Raw genomic sequence first — 27,106 nt, 5'->3', positions numbered from 1 at the left:
AAGGTTATTTATTGAAATGAAATAGTTGGGGTGGACATAGAACACTCTTGAGACTAAATTAGCCTTTCACCTATCAGTAAAGCACAATGGAGAGAGAGGAAGAAAAAGAAAAGAAAAAGAAAGAATCCTGATTTCAAATTATTCTACTTTACTTGCGTGTTTGAAGAGCTATGGGTGAAGGGATTATAGTTTACTGCCATACAGCAAAACTATTTAATTCGATTTGACCTTTCCACCAGCTACCCGGAAGCCTCAAAACAGAGGGAATGGTAGAAACAGTGTTGAAAAAACATGAAGCTTAGAAGCTGCTGCTGTCCCAGCTGTGAGAAGGAGCAGTCCCACTGAAAGCTGCCAGGGGACACAGCAGTTGGGTACGTTCCTTGTCTGAGCAAAGCGTCTGCTTGCGAGCGGGAAACAGGGTAAACAGGAAAGTGGAGGGAGTTGTATTGGGTTTGTGTGGCAAGGTTTTGGTAAATGCCCACTACGGAGTACCGTTACAAGTGAATCTGCTCTGAGAGATGAATCTGTCCTTGGAGCTGTCGGATGTGATTTCCTGTGCCAGCCCTGGTGAATATGACCCTTGGACTTTTATTGTAGAAACCTATCATCAAAATTGATGGAGGGTATTTTATGTCCCTCACCCTCCATTGTATTTGAGCCAACTGTGTTAGTTCATCTTGTGGGATTATGAGCTAGGCAATGAGCGTTAGTCAAAACAGACTGTTTAAAGCAACAATTGCAGAACAGTTGCGGCAATTAAATTTCAAATTGTGAATGCAAGCATCAGGACTCTGGTTTTCTAAGAACTTGCATACAGTCAGGGAGCAACCAAACCAATCAGGAGAGTGCCAAATGTTCGATCAAAATGTTCTTTGTGTTGGATATTGGTTGCTCATGAATAAGCCGAAGCCAAGCAATTAAACATTTTATCCACAAGACTGAATATCAAATATCTTAACTTCAAATTGAGTTCCTCGGCATCTCCTGCAAAGAGTCTGGAAATATTAGAGAGTCATGCTGTGTTTTCTCAGTTGTGTAACTTGCCACTGTACTTGGTACAGCTTACATATGGAGTAAATCAAGGTCGTTTGTTTTGCTAATTTCTACATGTCACAAGAGCCAGGCTTAGCATACAAAAAAGAGTTTACTGCCAATATCACTGCAAAAAAAAAAAAAGTACGTGTTAGTAAAGATTGCAGAAACTTTACCTTTGGCATTCCCCGTTAGAAACTAAATAAAGTATAGCTGCCTCAAGTTTTTAAGACACTTCTGGTTTTGCCGCCTCAACCTAAAGTATTTTCCAAGTAGCTGGTTTTCAGGAAATGGACACTCAACACTTTTGAAAAGCCTCTACAGCATCTCACAAATTGGGCATCAAAACTTCTGGGACTCAAAATCATCACTTGCTGCAGACAGTCTCATTTCTTGTAAAATTAAGGTGAATGTATCGGTGCGGTATGGAAAATGCCGAGTTTCAGTAAGGAGGGTTGTATTTTCATTACAAGGGTCTTCAATGCTTTTTCAGGGCACAGTTTAACACCTTTTACAGCATGCTGTCCTTTGCGTGCATGTTTTCTGGTGTCATTGCCTTCCATAATTGCTCTTTTATACATAGGTCCCTAAAAATGGATGAAAATTACCCCGGTCATATTCATAATTTCTCATACATAATCTACTAAGTATTGGCCTTCCATTTAATCTTGTTATAGCTAATAAATTTGTGATGGTCACTGTGAAATTGTTTTGGAGACTTCAAAATCCTTTCAAATAACAATAATGTTTTTACAGTGCCTGTTACTTGACTTTGAGTATGAACAGGGAGCCACAGTTTCTACATTACATATGATTCTTTGCTTTTCGATGTTTGCCTGGGCACTTGAATTTTAACAAAATGCTGGTTCCACCTCTAAATCTCTGTGAAACAAAGACTGAGCTGAAATCCCCTGGATTACACAGGTGTCTAAAATATGGTATGTCATATTTTTGAACAGGCTAAGAAAGGACTTGAGATCAAACGGGGTTGTTTTTATTTCCTGAGAAGAGGATAGCATGTCTCTTCATCCCGTTTTTACATTTCCATTAACCAAATATTAGTAACCACATGATGCAGCAGTCTCATCCCATGTTAGCAAATCAACATACCTGAATACAAATATCTGTGTGCATGAATAAAACTTCAGTGTGAGTGTTCTTTGAGACAATCGAAAGACTACCTTTTTTTCATCAGAATTACTTAAAAATAGCTGTGTTGTTTACAACGAGTAAGATGTCTTGGCTATCTACAATAAATTTTTTTACACTAGACATGTTGGTTCTTGACCTGAAGACAGGGAAATTGTAGTCAGTCTCCTGCATCAGTTCAAGCTCCTCGATGCAACCGGGCTTCTGCCTAGCCACACTGTGTTGTTATTGAACGCCACCTAAAAAGCTGCTACCGGAGGATTTGTATCTACACTTAGGACTGTGCACATCCATTTAGCAGGTAAACAGGCATTTCCAGGGATACTTTAATACCCTATTATTCTGCAAAACCAGATACAACAGCACTTTTATGGATGAAGCTCAGAGGTGTTGCTTAATTTGTTTCCTAGATGCTTACATAAAATTTTCTAAACGTCAAGAAATATATGTAATGTTCAATCACATGACAGTAATATTGGTGCAATGCTGACAGAAAGTCTACAGATATACACCCGAGAATGTGATTTTCAGTTTACCTTTATTTACTGGCACATAGCAAGCTATCTTTTTTTCTTTCTCTTTCCTTTTCTCCCTCCTGTTTTTGTTTCTTTTTTTGTGGGTATTAATTTGTTCTCTGGTGCTTGAACACTTTCTCTGTGTCCACCCATCCACTATTCTTGCTGTGAATATGTTCTTAATTAGTGTTCTAAAATGTGGGTTTATAATTATGACATAGTAGGCGGAGAGGACTGAGGAAAAACAGTACTAAAAGGGCATAATTATATTCAAAGGAAACAAAAGAAAAAATGAAACTTCAAATGTTCTCGCTTTCCATTAGGTTTTACCATTGATTTCTGCATTAGCTCATTCACAGTGATTATGAGTTTAAAGTTAAATTATGTTGCCCATTGTACGTAGGGAGCTTTAGACCTCAGTTCAACAAAACAAGTTTACTTAAATGTTTAAAGGTAAGCATGTGCTTAATTTTGTCTTTCAGCCAGAATTTTAATAGGGTTGTAGAGTTTCACAAGAACAGAATTTACACCTTAGCTTCAATTCTGTTGTGGCTTTGCCTGGCCTGAATCAAAGAGCTTTCATAGTGTCACGTCTCACAAAAAACTAAAAAAAAAAAAAAACCTAAAAAAAATCAGCAAACAAACCATATGCAGCAATAGTTTCTTTTTGGAGTTGATTTGGGAGTCTTTATATAATTGTGGTTAATGACTGTGGCTATATCGGATAAATGAGATAACTTTGCTCAAGTTGAAGAATAAATGGCATCCGCAATGAAACAGAAATCTTCAATACAGCAGAATAAAAATCAGTAATGCCCTGTGGTGAAATGCAAAATGTAGACCTCAGACTACTGTATTGGTGTATATGGCATCTATTTGCTTCCTAAAGCCCAAAGAGCAGGGTCTGAGCATAACTAGTTACCTACAGAAAGAGATGAAATCTGATCCCACCATGTTCTTTATTAAAGAACACAAAGCCAAAGCAAGAAGTATGGCTAAAATCTGGAGCTTGCAAAACTCAGATGCAAACTATTGCATGTACTTTTAAGACTCCAATTAATTATTTTTTTTTTTTTACTTACTTGCAGAATGATAAAGTAACTTCCCCATTGCTTAATGTCTCTGAATCTGATTATTTTTGCGAAGGTGCACTTTACTGAAGCTATTGATCTCAGTGCTAAATTAGCATGTTACACTGGAGTTAATACAATTTTGTCATAATGGTTCCTGTTGCTTGTAGATCCATAAACACGATTGTACTCTAAAAGAAGATATACAGTATTTTTCAAAGTGATTGGATGACATCGTTTCAGTTTTACTCTGTTTTAGCAGAAACCACGACTATTTGCCAGAAGAGAAAAAAATGTATCTTGCCCAAAATGCTTGAATTAGTTTTGTGATGTTTATGTTCTAGCCATAATAATAAAAGATAAGAAAAATAAAACCAGTCAGATCATCTGAGTAAAATTAGAAACAAGAATCATTCAGCAGCATATGAATAACTTAAAAAGAAAAAAATCTGTATTTCTGGAAGCATAGTTACTGACTTCACTTTTATCAAGAAGGGAAAGAATGTGGCAACCAGAAAGATGGAGTCATCCTGCAGTTTCCTCCCCACCAAGAACAAGGTAGTACTGAAAATTAATTGATGAGGAATTTTCTAGTAAGTTTGCTGTCTAGATTTCTGGAGAAATGAAGCCCACATATTGTCTGCTGCAGATCTAAATTTTGAACACTTTTCTGCACAGACCACAGGGCTACACCTAAACTATATTTAGTTTCTGGTTTGTAGAACCAGCTGTATCCAGGAACACTCACAGAGGTTCGAGGGCCAGAGATCAAACAGGAACCTGTTCCTCTTCCGTGAGGTCCTCTGCCCATAAAGCCAGTTTATTTTTCCCTAGAATGAGGCAATAAGCCAGAACAGAGACTATAGGGACATCAGGAAATTTAATCCTCAGCTGGAATTCTAGTCCTAAAATCTCCAGTCAATACATAGGAAAATCCCAGAAGACCTTGTTGAGATTCATGTATCCATTTTGAAATTTGACAGGACATGGAAAACAGTGCAGAAGGCTGCAGTACTACTAAGGCATTCTAAACTCGTATAAAACAAGGGGAAATAAACACAGCTTAAAGTAACACCAAAAGCACAGGACGTACCAAATTCTGACTTGGATTATGGGACTTTGCTCTAACACTACCAAAAAGCAGATAGATAGAAGCAAAAGAGGAAAGTGTCTGCAGTTTACTGGCTGTTCTGCCTAAATATAAACTTCAGTTAATTTTTAATTTGATATTTGGAACAGAAATATTCTGAGCATTTCACTAAGTAAACCCTACAGGAATCCAGGTGGTAGCTGGATTTCAATCTGGATGTGATGAAAGATACAAATTTAGATGTCCAGAGTAGGCTGGAATGTGATTTCTTCCATAAAGAAACATATTTCATGTGGGTGCTGACAGAAACACTAATACAATTGATGCTGCCAATTTACCACCCAACAAAAGCAGAAAAAACCACAAGGAACAAGCCTGCTGCATTGACTCATTTGAGAGAATGAATCCTATTATTACCCAGATACTAAGGCTAAGAGGAAAAAAATAACAAATGTGTTTTATTTTGATTTTATCTGTCTGGGTCTAAAGCTGTTGTTTAAACAATATAACCTTCCACACAGTATGTTTGAGAAAGGAACGTTTGGTTATTTAGTCTCTGGCACAGAAGCATACACCATGTAGAAAGTTTCCCTATGTCTAGCTGCAAGTGTTGTTACATTCACTTTAGAAACACAGATGAGCCCTGGCTTAAAAATCATAAACAAGGCATAATAACAGAGTTATGCTGAGCTGGAAAGAATTATCATCTAGCATTTTTCATAAAGATTAGTCTATAGTATGTTCTCATCTAACGGGTTCGGTAACTTATAGATCTGCAGCATTTAAGGTTGTTGACTCAACCCTTACCTGGTTTGTTGGTTCTAATGCTTTACTTGCCCTGAGAGTTAAAAGTTCTGCCAAGTTTATATAGAAATGACTCGCTATAACGTTTAATTAGAAAACTTAATGTAATTTGCAAATGTAACCCAGGGACTTTTTTATCAGGATGGAGAAAGGTCAGGTAGATTCTTTTAGAGGTTTAAAGCTGGTCTAATTTATCTAAGGAAATAGCTTGGTTTTCCTAAGTGAGCTCAAAAGCAGTTGAAATACCCTCTAAATTTTACCAAGTGGTCTTTTTGATTCCTGCACCAGTCAGAACTGTAACCTTATTGCCTAGACTACCACCACATCAGCCTGACTTTCCGGAACTGGCTTTTGCTTAACCCAGGGCTTGAAATTTTGGCTTGAAGTTCAACACAATAGCACTTCAGTTGCAAAAATCTTTATTTCTGGAGGATTTTTGCTTGGTTAGCTATTTATTTATTTATTTAAATCTGAATCATGCTTGATTTGTGTAATTAACGTATGTTTAAGTTTCAGGAAAATGTGTGTATAAACCAACTAATTTTTTTGCAAATTATGGGCAAGGTTTATAAAACCTCAGACTTCACAATGTTTATTCACTGCTCAGTTGGATGTACTTTGGAATGGTGCCTACACATCAGGATGCTTGTCCATTTGCTGAATCGACTGTCCAAAACTTAAAGTATTTCCTAGGCATTAGTAGATTTTTCTTGCAGCTATTTCTGTCTCAGGGCCTGGAGCACATCTCGCCGTGCCGGAGAATTGGCTGCAGGGCTTGGGGCCAGCTCGGCGCTCCGGGTGGCTGGACCCACAGATGTGCATGTGGGGAGAGGGTCCCCAACAATTATGGGCTCGTGGCCTCTGTTGCCTCGATAACCGGGCACCTCCACATCATTGCCAGGAAGAAGTCCTTGACTGGCCAATATGGACTATTTAAACTCAAAACCCTTGGTCCTTTTAACTTTTGAACTTTTTAGAGCAGCATTATTTTTGTTCATGAAGAGATGGGGCAATACAATGCGATTCTCTGGTGATTTTCTTTTCAGTCATCAAAATGAATCACAACCACAAAAATCAGATCAGGGCATCAACTTTAAAAGTTGAATGCAGCCAAAAGTGAAAAATAATATATCAAATTCTATAGTTCACACATTCTTTTTGACAGCAAATTTAAAGACAAAAGATAACTAGGGCAAAGGAAGATCTAGTGCAAATTTGTGGACTTTGACTTCTCAGAAGGATTCAGAACTCATCATCCTATTCGTGTACATGCTGACAGTGCTGTGAGGATGTAATGGAAGGTAGATCTGATTTAAAGGGACTAAAATTACATTGTTTAGAGAAGGTCAGATTCCCCCCCCCATAATTTTATGTTCCAGTTGTTGACCAGGAAAACAGATCGTGTTGCAAAAACCCAAATGCTTGTAGGTCCTGAAGAGTAGTAAAACAAGTCCCCCTCCCCCAAAATCTTTAACTAATTATAAATAGCATGCAACAAACTTTAAGCAAATCTGATTTTTTGTAACATTTTAAAGGTACATTTAAGGTTTAACTGCAGGAACACAAACAGAAATTAGAGTGTAGGTTTACATTGCATTAGGTACTGCCTGCATGAACACTCTTGCTCAGTGGTAAATGTGAAGTTCTGTATATCATTTTGGAGAACCTAATTGCTTGTGAGATCAAAACAAAGGAGGCTCTGATCCAAGAATCCTTACGTGAAAGCAAAATCATAAAATAAATACAAAACTCCTGTTAAAAGCGGAACTTAAACCACCATATTTCCGAATGCTGTAATTTCTTAATAATGGGAAACCATGAGAAAAAGATCAAGAATATTTCTTCTTATCCACGTATACTACGTTAACCTTGGAGCCAAAGAAGGGGAAGATCTGATAGGATATTTAGAAGCATGGCTTTGCAGGAGACTCTGAAGTGACCTCTCTATTGCAGTGGAATCATACCCACATATTAACAAAAACCTGCCACCACCTCACACTCTTGTCTGCAGAAATTGTGTCCATAATACTAAAAGGAAGCACAAAGTGGGGAGAGCTGATCTAAAAGAACAGATCAAGGGCAAGAAAAAAAATATAACGCTCTTATAAAGAACACTCTGTTCAACTTTTTTTTTTTTTTTTCCCATTTATCTAGATAGGTTGGCACCAGATGTGGAAAACTGGTAACAAACATTCTGTTGTTCAGGAAAATGTAGAACTGATATTTGTTATAATCAAAAGAATGATAAGTTTTCTTACCTAGAATTATTACCTCTTTGGGATCTGACTTGAAGGAAAAAACTTTGAGATGCTCCAGATGGAAGTTGTCTTTAGTGCTGTATAAAGTAACAGAAAGAAAAGTAGTTGGCCAGATTCCTCTAAATTTTGAAGTAGTTCTTTATTAAAAATGTATTAAGCGGCCTCTCAGTCTGACAGGACAAGGGGAGAACAGATCTATTTGTATTAAAAATCAATAGATCCCAAACTGACCTACGTACAATCTGTAGCTATCATCTTGGGAACTTTTGTCTGTGCTTTGGCTGACATATGGCTCTTCCATACGTTCCTATTAGAAAAAAACTCTGGGCTCGTCGATTTTCTGCAGGCTGTTATTTGTTTTCAGGAACACCTCACATGTAGTTAATGTCCCTGAACAATTAGCTGTGAGAAGTGTGTGGACATAGGACAAGTTTGAACTAAGTACAGTACTTGTTATCTTTGGCATCAAAGTAGGGGGTTTATTTGCTGGATATGTTAGTGAGGTCATGCAATGCTCAAAATAAACTGTCCCTACAGGATTAAATATAACTTTTAATTGTTATGTAGCTGATATAATATCCTAATCAACATCTTATCTTGGGTTTATAGAAACATTACTATAAACACGCAGCTTTAACCTTCATTGATTTCAAGGACTCTGTCATTATCCCATTTTCCAGGGTGAGGTGATTTCTAATTACTGAGCATTCTGGTGCTTCATTTCATGTGATAAGCCTGAAACTAATAGATAAATGGTCTCACTTCATTCTGAGGACAAAATCATTTGTAGAAAATAGAAAAGGTGGAGAAAAGACGTTTGAAAGAAAAATCTACAGGCAGTACCTAGAAACATACATTTCACATAGCAAAATATCATTTAAACAAGGCTCACCTACAATTTACTCTTAGGCCACCAATAAGTTTGTTCTGTGTGATTTTTTTTTTGTGTGTGCTGTGCTCAAAAAAACTCCACCAAATGAGGTGATCATTTCATCTTTTTAGCCAAACATCTAAATACAAGGCCTGCTGCAGTAATAGGAGGTTTGTTAGTCATCGGGATACTGTCTTCGTACCCCTGACTATTTGCTTTGAAGAAGGCATGTGGATTATAATTTCAAAATATCATTTCTTTCTCTGTAATAGGACTATGCCTGCTAATGTGAGCTACCCACATCATCCCACAATGAATACTTGCTTTTTCGCAACTGATGTCAAACTACTACCCATTTTATTGCATTATTTTGCTAGGGTGTTTTAAGTACGTGCTTAAGCGGCTTACCTACCCTGTAAAGATTAGGCAGTGGTAAAGATACCTAAAGATACCTATTACTGGGCTGTCAGTGATGAGATCAGTGAGACCTTTGAAATAAGCCTTTGTCTTATCGAAAACACATACAAACTCTTTTTTTTTTTTTTCTGTAACCAACAAGATCTTTTGACGATTTATTTTTTGCAAGTTCCATTTTGCAGCACACGCAGAGCCAAAAATGGACTCAGGTCAAAACAGGATTTGTGTAACCCAAGTCTAATTCCCATCCACCACTGCCATTACAAAGGCAGCCAAGTGTCATGTATTTAGCTCGTGCAGTACTTTTTACTCCCAAGTACAGATTTTCATCAGCGAAATATAAAGCCAGATGAACAACAATCAGGCCTTTTTGTGGCAGTTAAAAACCTCCTTTTTCTTTACCCTCTGCCCATGAGCAGCTATGTTTGAAACAGCTGGTCAGCCTCAGCTGAAAGAGTCTTGGGGACTATTTATGTCAATGCTTTTCATTTTAACCATTCAGCAATTGGACTAAATTGCAAAGTTGGGAATGCCAAATTAAGAGTAAATTCCTGTTCTGACTTGATATCTCTGCAGATGTCAGCCCTTACAAAACTGCACTCTCACCTGATCCACTCCTCAAGTGCCTTGTAATCAAGAGAGCGTCATTGATCTCTGTCCCACCTCAACACCTACTGTGTGACATTGCAGAATGCGGAATCTATAGTGCCACGGCTCAATGGGGGTCAAAAGGACAGACACACACAGAAGAAAAGATGAAACAAATAATTTTGACCTATGTATTATATACACTGTTGTACATGAAGTTAACATAAAAATAATACATCTCACAGGAAAATCCTCTGACAATGCATCAGGCTGAATAATCTCTTTGCCTAGGAGAAATATCTCCTTACAAGGGATTCTGGTTGTGTAAGTCAGGTTTTGTCTATGTATTCATCTGGTGTCTTTCTTAACTGTATCGTTATGAAGATGGTTTCGTAGTATATTGCAATGGAATTCCGTAGGTACCTTGGAATTAGTGGAACATCAGCAAAGAGCCTCTTCTACTATATATGAAAGAAACTCCAATTCCAGAAACAGCAGTTTAGTGTTTAGGAACTCCTGGAAGATACACTAACATTTTACCAGCTCATAAAAATATACCAGCCGGAAAAAGTCCATAGGTGTCTTAGGTGTACATATCCTTGAACTGTCTAGATGAATCAAAACCACTTTGAATTCCTTTAGTAAGGACAATAATGCACCCTTTCTGAAAAGAAAAATCCTTTGATACAAATATTTTTATCCTTTCCCTCCTGTTGATGCATCATAGGAAGACAGAACAGAAACCGAAGGCACAGTTCTTAAATAACCACAAAGAGTTCTGGTTTTATTCCTTCCCAGCTATCAAATATTTCCTGGATTTTCTATTAGTAGTGTAGGGCACAGACTTTGTGATCAAGATCAGATGTTTTGCTTCAGAGGAAGAGAGGGGCTTGTTATTTCCTGACAGCTCGCAGAGTTACTGCCGTAGCTCGAGGGGCTGAAAGAGACACAGATTCCTTCCTGTGGCTGTCCCATGATATTGCAGGTAGCTGCGTAGGGTCCCACAGTTCATGACAGAACAAACCCCACCGTGGAACTCGAAGTGTTGCGAGCTCTAAATGCTCAAAAATAACTTGTCTAGCAAATGCTAATAGTGTGTTGATAATAGTCTCCCACTGATGTCTAACCTGTGCCAACAATGAACAGGAATTGTAGCAATTGGTAGTTACGTGAGCTGTTCCTTTAGCTCAGATGTTGATGGCTGAATGTTTTTTGTTGCTGGAAGTCAAGTAGGTGATTCCTGCTGAGCCTGATACAGGTATGTGTACAGCCAGCAGCTGCTCACTCTGCTAGACTTAGACACGGTTTTACGTGCTGTACTCTTTGCAAATATGCAATTAATGTTACAGAAATGCAGCCCCTTTGCAGCATCAGGCAAGACCCTTTCCCACATCGTGGCCATGCTCAGTACGGGAGAGTGGGGGGCTGTAGGTGCATCGGCAGAATCTTGAGCGTGACTTGTATTTGCTATTAATCATTCATCTTTGCATTGAATCTTAAAAAGGACTTAGACTTTACAGTGCCCTGTGTTTGGGTAGAGGGCCCTTGCATTAGCATTCAGAGCCTATGCAGGTTGTCTAGGCTTTCTAGACAGCGCAAGGTTACAGCGAGGATGTGCCTGTGCTGTGTATCTCGGAGAGATGCGAGCATGAGCTGAGTACTGCAGTAACATGGTATTTGGCTGACTGTCTAAAGGAATTCAACACAGCCAACATACTAAAGAAGAAGTGCCCTGAAATAAGACTGGCCAGTGCACAGTTACCAAAAGCTATCCAAAGTACAGGAGATGCTGAGTTTAGTCATGCTGAAGCTACTCCTCAAGAACCTCCTTCCAACTGATGAACCTGCAGGTCATCTCCAGAGGGCTACGATGATTTCACTCATTTCTTTGTAAAGCATAGCTGCCAGAAGAAGAGGACACATTAGGAAACTATTCCTCTCCTACTCACCTCTTTACAGTATCTCAATAAGTAAATTGTGCACAAAAACCAGAATCATTTTCAGTTTCTGCTTTAGGATTTTAAAACCTTAATTATTCCCCACATTTTAAACACAAGGGGCTAGGATCAATGTTGAAAAAAATCAACAAATACACACCCCTCCTCCCTAAGTTTTACTTCAAAATTATTATCCAAATAAATGGGCCAGAGGGACACTACAGGTAAAGTAGTGTTTAGTGGCTCTGGCAGAATTATCGATGGATCGCACAGTAGTTGGATGACAGCTCTCTCTATTGACTCTGTGTTGTAATAAGGAGCCATAGATTCAGTAGCACATCTAACCTTTTAAATAAAAAAATGCATTTCTTCCAAAAATATGTTATTCTCTGTCTCCATATGTATAGGAAGCAAGTTCTATAGCTGCATTTCAGATATTATTGAAGTGATTCCTGTGCATAATATTTTAATATGCTCATATCAGCATGCATGTGTAGGCAGATAGTAGAAGATGTTTCAAAACAAGAGGCACATTGCTACTGTATTGTTAGTAAAGACTTTGTCTCCTAATGTCATTTGTACAACGCTCATATTTAAGCCAGGCCTTTAGTTTTCCATTGTTACTAAGCTAGGTGGCTATTTAACTACAAAATGGCACAGCGTTAATGCTCAGCACTATTTATTAACAAAACATGCATAGGTGTGTTTATCTGTAAGTGCCAAAGTATTGCATTTAATTATTCTAATGTGCAACCCAGAGTTTGATCAGAGCTCAAATCTTGAACACGGACTCTGATTTTGATTAGTGGCACTTAACACACTGAGGCAGTGACATTTCGTATTACATGATCTACTTTTTAACTCCCTTTGGCATACAGGTAGAATCTTTTTTTCCATGCATAAAAACCTGTAAATCAGATAAGAATTGATTATATTTGTTGGTTTAATGAAGTAAGATAGTGGATTTCTGACTAATGCATTGGAAAGTATTTATATAATAGAGAGTCCTGCCATCATAAATCACTTTGTGGTGAATGCAACAATTTTTTATTGGAGGTCACCAGAGTTAGCAGCAAAATCAATTCAAATCAAATCACACAGCTGCTGTATACATCAGAAGACTGCAAAGGAATTAATACAGTTACATATTTGCTCACCATGCATGCCTAAATTAAATATTAACAGTTTGCATGAAGATGAAGATGTCTTGCATTACAGCCAGTTAATATGTTTTTATGCCAGGCAGTCCAGGTACCTGTTCAGTAGAGACTGGCTGGAGTTTACATTTTAAAAAGCAAACTGCATCCTATCGGCTAAAGAATACATTGATAGTGTTTTTCCACTATAGAGACCAGGATCCAGTTTTGAAAATGCGATGAATTGCTCTCACAGTTAAATTACTTCTTTTGGCAAGAAAAGTTCAGTTCTGAACTTTTAAACGTTTTTTTCATGTTGTCTGCATTAATACCCATGGAGCAAAATTGCTGCAGTGGGTGTTGTTGAAGCCATTTCTGCTTCCTCTAAAGCTCAAGTTCAGAGTCTGCTGTCTCATAATTATGTTTAATGAGCAAATTCTAAAATACAAGAATATTTTCCTTCTTTTGTTTTGACAGAACCTGGCACAAGGATACATTGCTCAGAGATGTAGAATGATGGGTCTTAAACTTCTTTTTTTCAATAAAAACAGTAGCAGTTCTCTGAAATTGAAAACTTCTATGTAGTTATGAAGCAAAAACTAAAAAAGACATTTACTATTCAACCCGTCCAAGGAAATGGATTGTCAAGTATGCTTGCCTTTTCTTCCCTCCTTTGTTTTCTTTTAGGTGGTAGCAATTGATGCAAATTCTCAAACAAGTAGCTTTCTTGGTAGATTTTAGTGCTTCTGGTTTGAAATTATTTGAAATTTCTTGTGCTCCAGAAGAGATGATCCCATTAGAAAAGTAACAAGATAGAAGAGCGGAAGACCTGTGTATTAGAATTCCTCTAATATTTGTGAGTATCTGTTATGCAGATGATGCCCCTATGTTCCTAGATGTGCAAGAGGGAGTCAATTTATACTGTGCGTCCTACCTACCACCATGATGCAGTTTATCAGTGTTAGGGGTGAAAACTCCACCTCGGTTGTGCTGACTTCAACAACAAATGTGGCTGTGTTATCTGTATTGACAAACACTGGAAGGAAATTAAGATCCTGACCATTTCCATGCTGTTTTTCATAAACTTGTTGAAAACGAAGGTAAAGGGGTATCGTTACAAAGGCTGCCTACCGAAAGCAGCCTAATATGTGATGCATTATTTGACTGAGAGAAACCTGAGGAAAGAGCCAATCTTATCAAGCTACTTCATATTAAACCTTTGGTGTCTTTAGGAACATGCAAATGGTTTGTGGCTCTGCAGTGCCACAAACTCAGAGCTTGGCATTCTTCTGCTGCCTCTGCTGAAGATAAGCCAAGGGCTTCCAGTATGTATATTGTCAGAACTTAATTGCTGGGTCATATCTCAGTAATACTGTGGACCTTCTAAACTAAGTACTTGGTTAAGAAAAAGATGTCTCAGCAGGTATCGTTCTGAAATGCTCAGTTCAAAGCTGTAAGCTAAATGACAGGAATAATTATAATGTCAAATAGGTAACAGTCAGTTCCTGACCATAGAACTACAGGATGTATTTAACAAGTCAGTGATCTAAATTTAAGAGTACAAACTCCAGTCAAATGGACTAAGTTTAAGCCTTTTCCCAGGTTCTGCAATTACATAAATGTAATTAAACAATAGAGTAGTCACTTGGGGAATTAAATAAGGCAATAACTCAGTCCGCTTTTTCCTTACTCTTATTTACGAGTTAAGCTTCAAGTCATGTACAAGGGACATTGCGGAAAAAAAATCTGCTCTTTATTTACACCTGTGTAGCTCCATTTGGCCCTAAGCCTGAAATGCCATGAACAAAACAGAACCACTTTTCATTGGGCTGTGGCCCCTTGAGCACAGTAATCCAATAAAATGGGAAGAAGCAATATAAAATTAGATTAAGAAAATCTTAAACCCATTCCTGAGATGTATATGCTTGTATGAATTAAACAAAATCAGTTTCATGTGTGCTAGATCCTTCCCTATATTTCATATCACAGGAGATACATGCTGCCATCTATTAATACTGTAAATAATTTGAGTCAAAATAGATCAGGCTAATGTTCAAATTTCGGAGGCACCTAGTAATAATGTAAATGAACTCTTCCTTTCAGAAGCTAAAAATTTATTACATAATTATATACTGTGAATTATAAATTTATATATTTTATATACTTTTATATATAAGTATAAATTATAAATTTATATATTATTAATTCTATAAGGCACCTAAATAAGGTTTCAGCACCAACATATGATAAATGTGGATTTGTTTCACCTTAAACAATTACAATGAGCGTACCTTTTCCTCCAGTTATTATTAACCCCTAAACTCCTGCTTTGTTTGCAAATTGTGATGTTCCGAATGCTGAGAAAAAACTGTACTTAGAAATATGCTGTTAAAAATACTATAACACAGGAATAAGCAAGAGGCCGACTGGGAGCTGACTAACGGAGTGTTTCCTTGCATGTGTGAATACTCAACGCGGTGCAGGCTGAAATCTATTGTACATCATACCGACAAAAATTTGGTTCTTAATGCTAGAATTAATTTGACTTATGTGAAACATTCATAAATTGCAATCTTCTTTTTCAAGTTTTGCTGGAAAAGCCATGCCTGATGTCTTCTGCTGTAACACATTAAATTTAATGTAACTGAACTTGATTCTGCAAAGTGGGTAGGCAGTATTTCCTGTGCTAAACTTACCTCTAACAGAGAGGTTACTCAGACTCAACCGATATAACTCATCATATGATGCATTATTCACAGTAGTGGATTTATTCTTAATCCCATCAGCTTTATCTCCAAAGAAATGGGATGGTCCTTTTGAGGAAAACTAATCTTAAAGACATTCATAAAAACTATGCTCATAATTGCCGTGAAAAGAATTGATTGAAAGTTTGGTAAATCTTTCCTTCAAAATTGGGTCTAATTTTTCTCACCTTCACATAGCACAGTTCTCTCAGTTTTAGTTTGGCCTATTTAATCCTGTTTAGTCTTTCTATTACCAATTTTCAAGATGGAACTTATGGAAACGGGTAATAATTTTGCTTTTCCTCAATGTGCAAAGCACTGCAAAACACAGAGTACAAAACATGCCAAGTTTTGCAGGGTGCAAAACACTATTAAGCCCCACAATCTTTTTCTATTAAAGCTATGAGACTTTTTGCTGCGTGAAGACTTTTTGTTTTTCTGGGAGTGGATTATCAATTCTTTTGCAATCGGTCACCACTTACCACACTTTAACCAGAGATGATTGTGATTTGCAGATTATATGGGTAAGGTTACAGGTGGGAAGATTCAAAATCTTGCTATTACTAATAATGTTCTGACATAATGCTCTAGGAAATATGATTTTAAATATATAGCCGGGATTTAATAAAGCTGAAACAGTTTGAAAAGTGATATTGCCAATGCTATAAAAGTAAGATCTCAAAGACTCAGCCAGTGTCAGCGTGCCCACCACACCAGATAATTCACAGAATGCTTGAAAAAAAAATTTGTATTCCACATAGGGCAAATTCATAAATACCCTAGATAGAAGGAAAGTCACAGAAAAAAATGGCCATTGTCAGAGAAGAGAAAGTAGAGAGTAACTGTGGGCTGGCACGGGGCACCTTTCTGGCAAACATGTGCCCTCAGCGAGGGATGATTCCAATCATCCTGGTTCTGACGTCAGGCCGTGACAGCCAACAAATTTTGGGGTTTTGTCAAAATGGATCCTGTTCTCGAGCTTTGCTCAATTCAGTGTCTTTGCACAAGTCCATAATGATGCTTGTGGTGTTTGGGATGTAGGTGGCCGAGCACAGTCAGGTACTCAAGTACATACCATGCTCTGACAGAGTCAAGACTGAACGTAGGTGTGACCAACAAAGGCAATAGAAAAATGGCTGGTTTTCAGAACCTGCGTGTTGGCAAGGGACTACGACAAAGTTTTAGAAGTGATAGAAAACTTGCCTACAAAAAAAATTTAGTGTGATGGGGAAAACGATGTTTCTAGAATAAAATATTTCAGAGACAGGTATCAGTGGAAAAGTGAGGGGGAAAAAAAAAAATCTATCTGTCCCATTAGAGGATAAAGTGTGCTTCTTATATATGATCTTCATAAAACAAGCAAATTCGAGCCTTTTGTAAAGGAACTAGGGAATGATGAAAGTCACTTCAGTCTTCTGAGGACAACAGTAAATGTAAATTCTGATGCTGCTTTTCAGAATAAGCAGCATATTAAGAGTCGGGTGTAGATAGCCAAGACTGTGTGGAATAAAAACAGGTACTGGGAAACGGGTACGGGTCATCAGGATTTGGATTCAGATAACAGAACTTGAGAGATCAGATAAACAGTTCCCCCAAGTTAGTCATCATCACTGTTATTGTTTCTCTTTTACCATTGGTCTCCTTTTTGAAGTAACCCTCATTAATTTTTGACCTATCCCCACGTTGCTTCTTTTAGTACGCCATCGTCCTTATTCGGTTGGTAACATTTCTTAAAAGCGGGCCGCACTGCTGTATTATTTAGAAATAATCACTGCAGCTTTATCTTTTCAGGCTCAAAAGGTTTTACCTATCTTTGCACCTGCAGCTGATTCATCGGCGAGGCGAGCAGCTCCGGTGCCGGCAAGAACCGGGGAAGCCTCAGGGGGAGCGGAGAGACCCGGCGGTCGCTGAGGAGACCGGGCAGGGCCGGGAGCGACGGCGGGAAATTGAAAAGCGGTGCAGGGTAGCCGATATTAGCGCTCAGTCGCCGAGGCGAGCGGCTCCGGTACCGGCTGGGTACGGGGGGTCCCGAACGGTGGAGGCCTGTGGAGAGCGGCTCGCGCGGAGCGGCTGAGGAGATCTGGGCGGGGCCGGGAGCGGCGCAGGCGACGCCTTCCCCCCCCCGCCCCCCCGCGCGAGCCCTGGCAGGCAGAGGGGCTGTGGTGCGGCGCGGCGGTTGGCGCGGGGCTGGTTCTGCCGCCTCGGCCGGGCAGCCGTGGTGCCCACCCGGCAGAAAACCATGGCTTCTCTACACCCTGCCACTGACGCAGCTTCCCGGACAGATTGCCGGTGGGAGCACGCTGCCATCCCGGTGCCAGGCTGCGCCCCACGCCAGGACGGGGCGGCAGCAATGAGCACACCTGAGGGAGGTGCGCCCTGGTAGAGGAGCTCCTCAGCTCCGTGTCACTGGTGCGGGAGGAGGTGAGGTGTATCGGGCAGGCTGAGAGAGAAATAAGCTACTGGAACCGCACCTTACCTTCCCTGACAGGACCATGGCATAGAGGATTCCCTGTCCTCTCTCCACCTGAACACACTGACTTAAGGGACAGGGAACAATGGCGATGAGTTCCTGCCCGCCACAGCAGGCATGTCTCCTCCCTGACTCCCTCAGCTTCCCAGGTGCCCTGGCATAAAAGCCACAAAGCTCTGCAATGGAACAAAACCACGGCAAGCACAGTGGTTCATCTAGCTTGGAGGTGTCACCGAGGTTAAGTCAGCCTATGCCCTGTTTCGAAACGACTTCCATAAAGAAAAAAGGACTGTTGTGGGACAACAGGGGTGTTGATCGACAGCCAGCTGAACATGAGCCAGCAGCGTGCCCAGGTGGCCAAGAAGGCCCACGGCATCCTGGCTCGTATCAGGAATAATGTGGCCAGCAGGACCAGGGCAGTGATTGTTCCCCTGTACTCGGTTCTGGTGAGGCCACACCTCGAGTACTGTGTTCAGTTTTGGGCCCCTCACTACAAGAAGGACACTGAGGTGCTGGAGCGTGTCCGGAGAAGAGCAACAAAATGGCGAAGGGTCTGGAGCACAAGTCTGACGAGGAGCAGCTGAGGGAACTGAGGTTGTTTAGTCTGGAGAAAAGGAGGCTGAGGGGAGACCAGATTGCTCTCTACAACTGCCTGAAAGGAGGTTGTAGCCAGGTGGGTGTCGGTCTCTTTTCCCAAGTAACCAGTAATAGGATGAGAGAAAATGGCCTCAAGTTGCACCAGGGGAGGTTTAGATTGGATATTAGGGAAAATTTCTTCACCAAAAGTGTTGTCAAGCACTGGAACAGGCTGCCCAGGGAAGTGGTGGAGTCACCATCCCTGGAGGTATTTAAAAGACGTGTAGATGTGGTGCTTAGGGACATGGTGTAGTGGTGGACTTGGCAGTGCTAGGTTAACGGTTGGACTGGATGATCTTAAAGTTCTTTTCCAACCTAAATGATTCTATGATACTGGTCAGTTTTTTAACTTCAGAGACTGTTAAATATTTCTGTGCTGCTACTCCATTTTTGGGACAGTCATCCAAGCACCTTTCTGACCTTCCCTCTTTTTCCCACTTTAAAACATGTCTCTGGGTTTTTACCACACATGAAAATGCCAAGTCACTTACAAAAACTGTTAAGTTATGTGACTTTGCACTACATCCCAAGTGAACTCTCGCAGAAGGACAGAGGGTGGTAGAAGGACTATCTCTGGGATGCTTATTCTTTCCTAACAGCTAGAAAATTCTTACATTTGCATTCTGTTTTGATCTCCTGAGTCAGTTCCTTTTCGTGCTGATGGATAGTTAATGAATGTGTCAGTGTGACACCATGGAGCATAGCCTCAGATAGTATTACAGGAGTTATACATGTTCACAGAGAGAATAATATCCCCTTGTGACACAAACATTTAGATGCAAGTCCTGAAATAGAGGATAGCGTAAGAAGCATTTTAAATCGACTATGTCATTCCTGTTAATATTTTATTAGAGTATTCTGCTATTATTATGTGTTTTGTGGGAAAGAGTCAGGTACCCTGAGGTGTACAGACAGACAGGCTGAGAGTTGGGCCGTCCGGTCTCTGGACAAACCCCATTGAAGATGGTGCCTGTTGTGTGCAAACCAGCTGAATGAACTCAGCGCCGGCAAACCTCACGCAACCATCAGCATTCAGCACCAGGGCTCTTGCTCCCTGAAAAACAGTCCTAAAGGACAGGCATGGTGCAGCATTTATTGATATGAAACACATTGTAAAGATCCTACACACTTGCAGAAGATTTTGCACATTGACTGTTCCAGATCAAGTTGTTTTGGAAGTAGACAGCCTTCAGGTATTGTTTGAAATGCAAATAATGCAGCTCTCGTCACATGCAGTGATGTTTTTGTTCTCCCCTCTCTATAACAAGGAGGAGCAGCGGTCTGGGCACGGGCTGCTGAGGAGCCTGACCTGCCCCAGCTGTGGGAACTCCTTACCTGCCCATTTGTGGGAGATCAGGCAATTAGCAGAGGTTTTTACAAAAGGGCTGGGGGAGGAGGCAGCTTTCTTAGGGGGAATGTGGTGGGAGTTGCCCAGAGGAGAGACAAGGATGAACAGGATCCTTCATAATGCTGAAGGTATGTGTGTTTTATTGGCCTGGTAGATGAGTTTTGTTAATGTTCACGGAAAGAAGTGTTACAGGTTGCTATGGGGTTGTAATGATTGCTCTCTGCTGTGGGCACTGGAGCCTCTGGGCTGGTGGTCCAGGGGCTTTCAGAGCTCCCAGGCAGCCTGGGCTGCGGGGACAGCAAGTCAGGGTCTTGCGGGGATGTCTGCGTTGGTACGGTCTCGCCTCTCTGTGGTGCTGTCAGCTTCCTTCTGGGCCAGAGCAGAATTTTGGGGTGTGTGCTGAAGCTATGGGCTTCTCCTTTCTCATTCCAACATATCTCTTAATAGCACATGACTATATCAGAAATGTAGCTATCCATGTATGAGGTATCAAATCTATCATGAGGGTGACATTAATTTGCATGTTTGAATGGTCTAGTTGGTTCTTTTCCTCCCAGTTAACACAGGTTTCTTGTGTATCTTCCAGTAATGGGGCAGCCTGCCATCTTTTTTTTTTCCAAAATACCTGTGGTCCCTGAAGTACATACTCTGTATAGGTGTTAAATATATTTGAAAAAAGTGACTGAAAGGATTGTTTTTTTAATATTTGCAGTATTCTGTAATATCCTGGTATATCTGCCCAAGTTGGGTTTGGCATCTTCAACTCTAATACTGGAATGCTTGGCCACTGTGAAGGCAAGAAATGCTTATGAATGCTAGCCAGGTGTTTTAGATAAACCTAAAATAAAAGCAGCCCCATACATTCACAGGCTTGACCTTCCCTGCTGTAAGGGCACAGGGCTACTTCAGGAATTAGCTTATCCTGGTTTCTTTATTAGTGTCATCTCGGTTCCTATTGTGAAACTTGCACAATTATAGTGATGTAGTTTCTTAGAGAGACTTTCATACTTAAATAAAAAAGTAAAAATGTTCTTGAGAAAATATAAGGCTCACAATGTTAAATAACTATTGACCTCTTAGATACATTGCTTTTAAGCTCTTCTCACTACTTTAGATAATTCTGAAGCAGTCTTGATTACTTTTGCAGCTGACTTCTAAATTACTCTGTATTAAATGCATGTTTGTTTTACCAGCATAAAACCACCAAGTTGCATCTATCTCAACCAAGTAACATCCTATCTACTTTTTGCCTGTCCCTTCCTCTTAGGTACATATTTATCTTTAAGGCCAATATTTGTAAGTTATTTGTGGGAGGTTCTGTGTTTTCTGTAAAACAGCATACAAAGGTAAGTTTAGCAATACTTTTTTTTAACCTTGCCTCAAGCCAATGTGATAAAAATTAGGTCAAATGCCTAACTACAAACAACGAGGAGAAAAGGAAATGAAAACTAGCCTCTGTAAACATAGACGAAATGAGGTTTTGGTATTGGTAGTGAGGCAGACATAATATTTTGGATGACGGCTGTGAAAATATTTTTCTTTCCAAAAAAGTTGATGTTACAATGTAACCATAGCAGACTGAGTCACTGAAGTAGGTATGATGGGGAGGAAGGAATGAGTGCAGAAACTTACAGCAAGCTTTTAAAGCTTTTGGTAGAAGAAACTTTCTTTTATGTCAACAAACACTATCCTGGAGCCTTGAAGTGTTCAGGCCCTGGGTTTTGTAATGTTGTTTCACATCCCAGAAAGGCTTACTACCTTCTTTGTAAATACATGTCGGGGAATTTTCAAGTCAGACTTGTAAATCAGTTCAAAAGATGTTGGTGAGGATCCTTTAAGATCTGGGCTGCTCAGGCTCACAGCCTCTCAAATTTAACAGGTGTCACTGAGAGCAGCTTGGTTTCCCTGTGGTCAGATCCTATTGCAAACCCCACCTTGTGTTCTGTCTCAGATCTATGCGCAGTTGGGACGAGGCCTTGGGTTTGTTATAGCAAAATGAATCTTTAAAGAAAACATATTTCTCCCTTTTAAGCCAAAAGGGAGAAATGTCTTAAAAGACTCAGAAGTCTTTTAAGAAAACGACTTAAAACTTCTAATCAACCAAAAAAAATCTTTCAGCTTTTCTAAATTTAGGTGAATGCTTGTAGACATAAAACCTAATTAAATCTGTAGCCAGGTGACCTTTACCATACGCCATCAAACTCCAGTCCCTTGTGCATGGGTATGGAAATCTGATGATAGCTGAATAAAAATAGCTATATTTCAGTGTGGATGAAACAGTCTTCTAGGGTGGCGGAGAAAAGGAAAGAAGGTGAAGAGAATAATATAATCTTTCCTGAAAATGACTGTTCTAGCTGGAACCTCCAGCAGAAATACTGGCCCGAGGCACTTGTGGAGCATGGATTATTAGGCTCCAGCCAATTTAGCTTTTGCAAAACTATCATCAACAGCAAGTGCTGAGAAGCGTCAGTCAGTATTAGCCACAGATGTGCTCCAGCTAAAACACTTGTGCACAGTGATGATAAATGAAACATTTCTCTTAGAGGAAAACAGCACCCTACAAGGGGAGGGGGAAGAGGTGGAAATGGGCAAACTGCTTGGCAGCCCCAAAGTTTGGGGTGATCTAATAAAACCATGGAGGTTTTGTTTTGTTTTTTTTTAATCAGCTATTTTACTCTCTTGCCTGTAAGGTTTGTTCTGATTTTGCTATTAATGTCCACAAGTATGCATCAGCATAGCATTTAGGATGAGATTAAATGAGGAACATAGGATTAACCTTATCCCTTGTGCAAGACTGAGAAACTGCTATTAATTCAGTGTATAGTGTCTGGTTGATGACATGTATTCAAACTTAAGTGTATATCGTGTTTTTCTACATAATTTTTAGAAGAGCAAAGCTGCATTCTGTCTTTCTGCAGTGAATAAGTGACATTCTTTAAACGCATACCTAAAGAAACAATTGTGGGCATTTGTTAGAAAATGGTTCAGGTGCTTCTATTGTTTGGAAATTACCCTACTTCTGCTTCACAAATGCTCTCTCACCAGACTTTAAGGATCTCAGTTTGAATTAAGACTTGCTTGTTTATCTCATTCTAAACTGTCTAACTAATTCTTCTTTGGAGGACCTTCCTAAAATAATTTAAAAAATAAATCAACAGACCGCTATAGAAACATGTTTTTCCTGATGACAAAATAAAGCTGGTGGTGGTGGTGGTGGTGGTGTGGGCATCCTGAAAGATTTTTTTCATGCTAATGTTCTGAAAGGTGAGTTTTGGCCACTGAAGACTCAGAATTTTTTCAGTAATCTGAAAAGCATTTCAATGTTTATTTGTGCTTGGCTTAGCAGAAAAAAAGAGTATTTCGTCAGCTTTGAGCATGTTCTAACCTACAGAATTTTTAATAAAGCATTATTTGGGGCAAAAAAAGTTATGCAAAATTGTACAAAAGCTTCCACACCTAAGGAATGTGCTGGAGCCTCCCATGATTTCAGTGCTTCTACTGTAGCATTAGAAAAAATGTGAAGACAGTTTGGTTCCATGGATAGAAAAAAATGGGCGAAAAAATGTGAGAAAGGAGAACCTAGACAATTTGGAAAAAGTAAGCCAAAACTGAGATGGTAGAAGCAAAACCAAACCAAACAAACAAAAACCAACAAACCCATACAACCCATACAACAACCAACCAAGAAACAAAGACAACCCCTAAACAAAGAAACCAAACCCAAAATGAGACTCAAACACTCGAACAAGGTTAGAGCGCAGTATACAAGCAGATAGTTTGTAGAGATGGTATGTCAAAGGACTGAAGGATGCACTAGAATGAAAATGAAAACTCTTTAAAGTTGGAGAAGCATTTTTTCAGAAGCCTGTTTGACTCACTGAGCGTTTCTCTACCAGTGCAGAACTAGCAAGCATCTTATTCTTAGGGCAAATGTGCATGTAGCACTGTTTGATATAGTGAAAATGGAGTATATAGAGTATTAAAATGTTTAATGCAATCATTTCCATGGATTTATATAGCGTTTACTCTTTTATAGACTGACACACTGACAAAACTATTTCTAACAACAGTGCTTAATATACATTTGTTAACTCTTGGTGATATGATTGCAAGGTCCAATCCTGCTTGTTCTAAGAAAAAAAAAATCTATTTTAGGCGGAGGCAATAGGATTACATTTTAACAAAGGAAAGAATAGCTGATATGTGCCAAGGGAATCTGCAATGCAGCATAAAATGAAAATAGTTAATAGAACATGAAATTCTAAGTAAAGTTGTTCTTCAAATTTTATTTGTTCCTAAGTAAAGTCAGTTTTCGGTAAATGATTTTCACTTCTATCTGCTCTTAACATACTGTTGACTTGTTGCAAATCTTGCAAGTTATGAAAAGCTCTTGCCTTGGAAGTTCTTTGCAAAGAAAATTTTTGTCCTGGCTTAAGGCCTAATGTTATTGGGTGAGAAACAGCCTCCAATTTCTTAAAGGTAAGAGTATGCCTACTATGACATACAGTAGCTTTCAAGTTAAAACCCACGATGCTTGATAGCTTGCTGCTATTAATGCTAAAAAAACCCCTGAAGACAGAAACAGACCCATAAATATATTTGAAAGTATCATACTGTTGGTAACGTGGGCAGAGAACAAGATGCGAGGGTTCTGACTGGATGGTGCTGTAACGGTAGTACCTGACTGCAGTAGAATTAAGAGGTCACCAAAGGATGAATGAGAAGTTCAAGGGGTTACGTGGGTAGGGCTTTATTCTGTAGTAGTTTAAGGGATCTTGGTTTTTAACTGTAGAGAAGCCTTGCTCATAACTGAACAGAAATCAAAAGCAACAGGAAGGCTTTACCTGCGGTGCTGCTCAGCCACTTCCTTCTCCTCCCCTCCGACACACATGCTTTCCCTTCCTCTCCCCTTCTTTTAGTTCTTTCTAACAGTTATTCTTCTGTTGTCTCCTCTGGCCTCCTAACAGAGATACTTTTGGCTTACACCTGTCCCCTGTATTTCCATGCTTTGTTTTCTATTTATTCATTTATCTTTTCCACTGAGATGATCAGGAAAGCAGAGCAAAGAGTTACTGTAACACACAACTTCCCTGTGCCCTAGAAAATCAGCTGCCTTGTGTGCAAGGGATGGAAAAGGGGTTGTTAGGTGGTGTTCCAGCAGCAGCTCTGCTATCACGAGTGTCAGGGCAGGAGGAAGACTTATGCAGATAGAGTTCAGGTGAAGAAAAAAAGTAGTTTAGTGTTGTGCACTGTAGGAGAGGATCTTCCCTGACAACTTCAATTGCTGCTCAGTTGTGCAAGCAGCAGCCTCAATACTACAGAGACAGGCTTCTAGGTTCTTATAGGAAAGACATTGAGAAACTATTTTGGAGCCAGCCTGATCTTTCCATGTCCAGCTCAGAAAATGGTTCAGCAGCCAGAGCAGTGCTGGTTGCAATGTACAGTATAATTTGGTTCCAAAGCGCTAGTAACCTTGGAGGTTTATGACAAAGCTAAAAGAGCTGCTGTAATAAAAGGGACATTTAAGGTCAATGTTTTTTCCTTTGTTTCATTTAAAAGAAAAAACTGTGATCAATTCCTTTCCTCATGTTATACTGGTGGAAAATGTTACTGCTTTTAAAAAAAAAGTTCATCAGACTTGCTTATGCAGATATCCATGGATCTTGTGCTACACAATCATTTTATTGAGTAATGAGGGAAAGTTATTTAGCCATTATCAGTAAACAGTGCATCTTGGAAAACTTGATGCTTTTCTCGACATTTTAATCTCTTTCTATATCCCAGAAAGCAAACAGCATCATGATTTTTCTCAAAGTATTAGTGAGATTTATTTTAAACCCCCACAACCAAGCCATATAAACAGGTGTTAAGCCCTTTAGTGATGGGTCAACTGTGACAGCGGTCTAAAGTAATGTTAATTTTTTCTGTCAAAATCCTTTTCCTTGTACTAGTATTATGCAAGTTTCTATGCCTCACATAGGATTAAATTTTTAACTGTCTAAAAGGTTTGGGGTTTGGTTTTTTGGGTGGTTTTTTTTTTTCCCCAGAAATTTGCACTTCTTATAGTCAGAGTTCATATGCAGCTGGCTCATTAGGTAAAGACCATCTCCTTAACAACCGGATGGTGCAGAACACATCTTTAACTGAAGATTTTGAAGTGTGTCAATTGCAGTTGTGAATTGCTTGAGATGGCCTCTTAAGGCATGAAAATATTGAATAACATTGGTCTGTTGTCTTCATTTCAGTGTCTCAGATTGCTATACATGACTTCAAATATTAAAAAAGAAAAAGGAAATTTAACAGCTATTGCAGTTAGTCAAATGATAGAAATTAGAAGTTCCAATGAAAATGTTAAATATTTTCAATGGTATCATAGCTTGGAAAGACTGATGTGTTTTTGCTGCCCTGTGTAATAACAATAGGCATCTGTATGCTGCTGCTTCTGAGATTCAGACCCTCTACAGTCACTTTGCTAGCTGTATTTCATTAACTTTTATAAACCTCTTGCCTTCAATAACAGCAAATGAAACTCTGGCACAATGTCTCCCTCTAGGCCACAAACAACTCCAACTTCCAATAATTCAGTGTTGGAGTTGAATAAAAGACAAATTATTCTGCCATGTGTCAGTAGCTACAATACATCAACCAGTAATACAAGGTACTTACTGTGAAAGAAGCAGGGATAGTTTCAATTACTGCCAGCTACTTAATTATCCATGGTGCAGGGGTGTGTGATGCCGCGCGGTTCATTGTGTTCTACAAAGCACCGCTTCCTGTTTGGCTCCAAACTCTGGGTTTCCTGTGCTCGGGCACATGGGACCAGAAACAAAACTTGAGGTTTCAGTGGTTTTTTTATGTTAGTTTAAGAAAGTACAACATGTGATAATCTTAGTTCTGTAAAAAAGGTTATACCGAGGGGTAAAAAAAAAAAAAAAGTATACCTTCTGGATAGCATGTGTTTGTCTACAGCAGAGCCGATGTCGAGTGGAGCGCAGCAGCCACAGGCACTCTAAAACTTTTGCTTTCTTATGAAAAGACTTT

General features: G+C 39.4%; 1 protein-coding gene across 6 annotated transcripts in view; it reads right to left on the bottom strand.

Annotated features, from left to right (window-relative positions):
* NDST4 (N-deacetylase and N-sulfotransferase 4) overlaps positions 1–26,866 on the bottom strand; it is a 149,601-nt gene extending 122,735 nt beyond the window's left edge. For 4 of the 6 annotated variants that reach the window (XR_008577071.1, XR_008577074.1, XM_054825141.1 and 1 more), the window contains exons 1-2: positions 26,732–26,833; positions 7,919–7,995 (exon numbers count right to left, since the gene is read on the bottom strand). The gene's annotated coding sequence lies outside the window, so the exon portion shown is untranslated. Of the gene's footprint in view, positions 1–7,918; positions 7,996–26,731 lie in introns of all 6 variants that reach the window. The other 2 variants (XR_008577072.1, XR_008577070.1) reach the window with 2 other exon arrangements.
* Between the last annotated feature and the right edge of the window lie 240 nt (positions 26,867–27,106).

The sequence above is a fragment of the Grus americana genome, chromosome 4 (assembly GCF_028858705.1).
Source record: "Grus americana isolate bGruAme1 chromosome 4, bGruAme1.mat, whole genome shotgun sequence".
NCBI classification, from domain to species: domain Eukaryota; kingdom Metazoa; phylum Chordata; class Aves; order Gruiformes; family Gruidae; genus Grus; species Grus americana.
The sequence above is the reverse complement of the archived record's forward strand: the minus strand, read 5'-3'. Positions and strand labels throughout refer to the sequence as shown.